This window comes from Loxodonta africana, chromosome 4, assembly GCF_030014295.1.
Source record: "Loxodonta africana isolate mLoxAfr1 chromosome 4, mLoxAfr1.hap2, whole genome shotgun sequence".
NCBI classification, from domain to species: domain Eukaryota; kingdom Metazoa; phylum Chordata; class Mammalia; order Proboscidea; family Elephantidae; genus Loxodonta; species Loxodonta africana.
Genome location: NC_087345.1, coordinates 11,018,635 through 11,023,345, shown reverse-complemented (window position 1 = coordinate 11,023,345; position 4,711 = coordinate 11,018,635). Strand labels below are relative to the sequence as shown.

The 4,711-nt window shown below is 44.3% G+C and overlaps 1 long non-coding RNA gene across 1 annotated transcript in view; it reads right to left on the bottom strand.

Moving 5' to 3' along the window:
* The window catches only part of LOC135231156 (uncharacterized), a 28,188-nt gene that overhangs the window by 6,415 nt on the left and 17,062 nt on the right, over positions 1-4,711 (bottom strand). The window lies entirely within an intron of this gene.

The following is a 4,711-nucleotide window of genomic DNA, read 5'->3' as shown; positions in this document are numbered from 1 at the left end:
TTGGCTCCCTTCAAGGGCCAAGAAAGCAACTTTTTTGCTTGTCAGATTCGTGGATGTCAGCTGTCGTGAGCCCTGATGTGGGACAAGGGTGTCTCCTTCATTGAAGGTATTCTTAAGGATGGGTTACTCAGATGTGGGGGAGTCAGGGCTAGGATCAGTTATTAAAAAAATCCCCACTTGTGGCTGGCCCAGAGTGCAGTTACACACCTTCCCCAAGCCGCACTGCAGCCACTTAGGAAGAGTAGTTTCCCTGGAGAGACGTTTCTAGAGCTGACTTCCTTATCCCCAAACTTAAAAAAAGAACCCCCCTCCCCACAAAACCCCAGAGACCCATAAGATGTGAACTCTAGGAAGAAAAAAGACACCCTTCTGACCACTTAGCAATAAGAGGGATCTCTTCCCACCTACCCTGACTAACCCTGCCCCCCACCCACGATAATGTGAGTAAGGAATTAGCCTGGCCACAGGCGGTCGCTGTAGGCTAATGGAAAATACCCAGTGGAGGGCAAAGCCCCCATTAGATGCATGAATGTTTGCGAATGTCGGCTGCCACTGCCCCCAGACACTGTGTCTTTATGGAATCCCCCCTCCCCCACCACCATCTCCACCTGGACACAACTTGCTCAAAGGCTGGTGACTTGTGGGCCATTCATCGCCAACCAAGTCCTGATGGCACAAAAGGCCCAAGCCTAGGGGATGCAAGAACGACCCATTTCTTCTTAAATGTTACCAGTCCCAGCCAACCTTTTGGTGACATGATGGCTAAATGTCCCAACTGAAAACAAGCCAACAGACGAACACAAACTGGTCATGTAAATGTTGCTAGACTTTGTGTTGTACAACTAAACATTGCTGTTTGAACAATAACTGCCTGGCCTGTGTCTTCTTTGTGGCCCTCACTCCTTGCCCAAATGAGCCACTACGTCATCTCCCCATCTGTGGAAGGTGCGGCATGAACTGTCTCGGTAAGAAGTCAGACCAAACCAAACCCTTTGCCTTCAAATCGATTCCGACTCAGAAGTAGCCAAAGAAATTTCACATGGGAACCATTTAGTGAGGTCAGTTCACCTTCAGATGGTGTGAGGTCATACCCCAGTCTTTACTCTCTGGGGTTTTATATACAAAAGGAGTGATGGAGCTATTTCACTTGACCTTGAGGGATGCTGTGCTCTACACAGCCTGTCTCCCTCAATGGAAACAATGTTGACTTTCATTCAATTCATTTTCTAGCTTTCTCCTGAAGGCATGAAGACTACCCCAAGTAGAATGCAAAATGATACAGTTGCTGTGGAAAAGACTGACAGTTCCTCAAAAAGTTACACATAGAATTACCATATGACCCAGCAATTCCTAGACTGAAAGAGAGCTGAAAACAGCAACGTGAACAGACAGGTGTACACCAGGGTTCATTGCAGCGCTATTCGCAATAGCCAAGACAGTGGAAACAGCCTAGGTGTCGACATGAATGGATGAATAAACACACAAACAAAATGGAATACTACTCAGCCTGATCCATACTGCAACGTGGATGAACTTTACAAACCTTGGGCTTAGTGAAATAAGCCAATTACAATAGGATAAATGTTGTATGATCTTGCCTCTATGAAATAACAGGAATATGCAAATGTATGAGGCCAAAGTTTATTAGTAGTTACCAGGGACGGGAGGGAAAGGAAAGGGGGAGCTATTGTTTATGAAGCAATGAGTGTTTACAGTAGTGGGAAATTTGGGAAAGGTTATGGGTGAAGGTTCCACACTATGACCGATACCACTAAATTGTACACCTGAAAATTTTTTTTTTTTTTTTTGCCTAAAGAAAGACTACCCCAAGTCTATGGAAGCAGTGGGCCCATCTTGTCTGGAGATGCCCGTTTTACAGTGAATGCTTGTATTTAGGAGTTAAGAATTTAAATTTAAGGCACTAGCTTATGTCTTTCTTGGACTTGAAAAAATTCTTCCCCTCCTTGAGGTGCACTCTTCTGTAGCCAGCAAATAACACGATTCTCACCTGTGTATTGGAAACCCTGGTGGTGTAGTGGTTAAGTGCTACAGCTGCTAAGCCAAGGGTCGGCAGTTCGGATCCGCCAGACACTCCTTGGAAACTCTACGGGGCAGTTCTACTCTGTCCTATAGGGTCGCTATGAGTCGGAATAGACTGAACGGCACTGGGTTGGGTTGGGTTTGGTTTTCACCTGTATATTATTTCTGTGAATTTGAATGTGACAACTGTATGCAAATACATTTACTGTACTGTAATGTTGTATCAGGGCTTGTCTACAATTAGGAGTAAGAATCAGGATCAGCACAAAGCTGGTTCCTATGAGGCAGAGGTCAGACATACCTCCACTCTCTGAGTTCTTCAGCATTTCTGACACCAGCCAGCCCCTGCCACCGCCCCCACACTACTCTCTATTTCTCTGTTGGGTTCAAAAATTCACTGAAATGGCCACACAGAACTCACAGACCACACTCACAATTATTTATTATTATTATTGTTGGGAATATACACCACTTCAACCATTTCTACATGTACAAATCATAACATTGATTATATTCTTTGAGTTGTGCAAGCATTCTTACCCTCCTTTTCTGAGTTGTTCATTTCCTATTAACATAAACTCACTGCCCAAGTTTCCTGTCTAATCTTTTGAGTTGCTGTTGTCAGTTTGATCCCACATAGATAGATATTAAAAGAGCATAACGCTCAAGGCAGACATTTTTTACTGGTTAAGCTAAACTATTGTTTGGTTTTAAGAAGATTTCAGAGGGTATTTTTGGTTTAAGGTTTAACAGTGATCTCAGGGCAATAGATTTGGGAGTTCATCCAGCCTCCATGGCTCCAGAAGATCTGGATTTCATGAAGATTTGAAGTTCTGTTCCACATTTTCCCCCTTTTGATCAGGATTCGTCTATAGACTCTTTGATCAAAATGTTTAGTAATGGTAGCTGGGCACCATCCAATTCTTCTGGTCTCATGTGCATTGGGTAAATCTCCTACAAAAGAACACTTCAAAGTGTTGAAAAGCAAAGGTGTCACTCTGAGGACTAAGGTGCGCCTGACCCAAGCCATGATATTTTCAATTGCCTCATATGCATGCAAAACCTGGACAATGAATAAGGAAAACCAAAGAAGAATTGATGCCTTTGAATTGCAGTGTCGGTGAGGAATATTGACGAAACAATGGGCCGCCAGAATAACAAGTCTGTCTTGGAAGAAGTACAGCCAGAGTGTTCCTTAGAAGCGAGAATGGTGAGACCTCATTTCATGTACTTTGGACATGTTATCAGGGAGGACCAGTCTCTGTGTTGCTGGGTGAAAACCCCAGGTTTTGCTTGGCGGGACTTGTTACAGCCAATAAACAAGAGGCCGAAGTAGGAGATCAGAAGAATGCCTTTATTTTGTTGTACAAGCAAAGGAGCAGTCAGGGCTGTTGCCTCCAAGTCTGCTCCCAGGCAGCTTTGGGAGGTGGGCTCTTACAGATAGCAGCCAAGGAAATGCAAATTCATCATGAAAATTCAGGATTGAACTTCACCCAGGTGCTCAGAGCGTGGGATGACTAAGCGTTTTTCTTTAGACAAGGGTCCGATCCCCAGGATGGAGAAAGAGGTTGATTTTCTTTCATTAGGATATTAAGTCTCTCCCCAGAGGCCATCTATGGCTGTCCTGTAGTTACCTCGTCAAGGACAATTTTAGAAGACTGTGCAGCTTATTCTGCTGGGTTGTAGGAGGATAAGCCAGAGCAGGTGTCTCTCCGAAGAGTTGGGCTCTGGGGCTGCCTGCTTCATCTGGAGAAGAAAATCACGCTTGCTAAGGTAGAGGGTCAGCAAAAAAGAGGAAGACCCTTGATGAAATGAACTGACACCGAGGCTGCGACAATAGGCTCAAACATAGCAACCATGGTGAGGATGGCACAGGACTGGGCAGTGTTTCCTTCTGTTGTACATAGGATCGCTATGGGTTGGAACTGACTCGACTGCACCTAACCAAAAGATGGCAAAGGAGGCAGGTTCGTGGAGGCAATTAGCCACACATTCCATTTCCGCTTCCTCTTCCTGCCTGTCCTTCTTCCTCTGCTGTGCCTTGGATGACTGCTTGCAAGCTTTGAACACCCCGGGCACTATGCAATGAACCAGAAAGTAGAACAGAAGCACTAAGGTTATTATTAGGCCAATTAACTGGGATGTCCCATGAAACCATGACCCTAAACCTCCAAGCCGGAGAACCAAATCCCATGAGGTGTTTGGTTGTACATAAGCAGCCTCAGCGGCTACTTTTTTTTTTTTTTGTCATTGTTGTAAATATACCTATCACGCAATTTTTGCCAATTCAACCTTTTACCAGTGTACAACCTACCGACAGCAATTACATTAATCGGCTGGGCAACATGACCCTTAATCAATGTAATTTTTCCATCACTGTAAACTGAAACTCAGTACTCCATACGGCAATAACCCTCCCCTTTCCTTCTCCCTCTCACCCCTGGTAACCACTAATGAACTCTGGTCTCTATACATTTGCCTGTTCTTGTCTGTTTATGTAAGTGGAATCATACAATGTTTGTCATTTTGTGACTGACTTGTTCCACTCAGCATAATGTCTTCAAGTTCCATCCACACTGTAGTATGTATCAAGACTTCATTTCTGTTACTGGCTGGGTAGTATTCCATTGTATGTACGTAGCACATTTTGTTTGTCCATCTATTTGTCGAT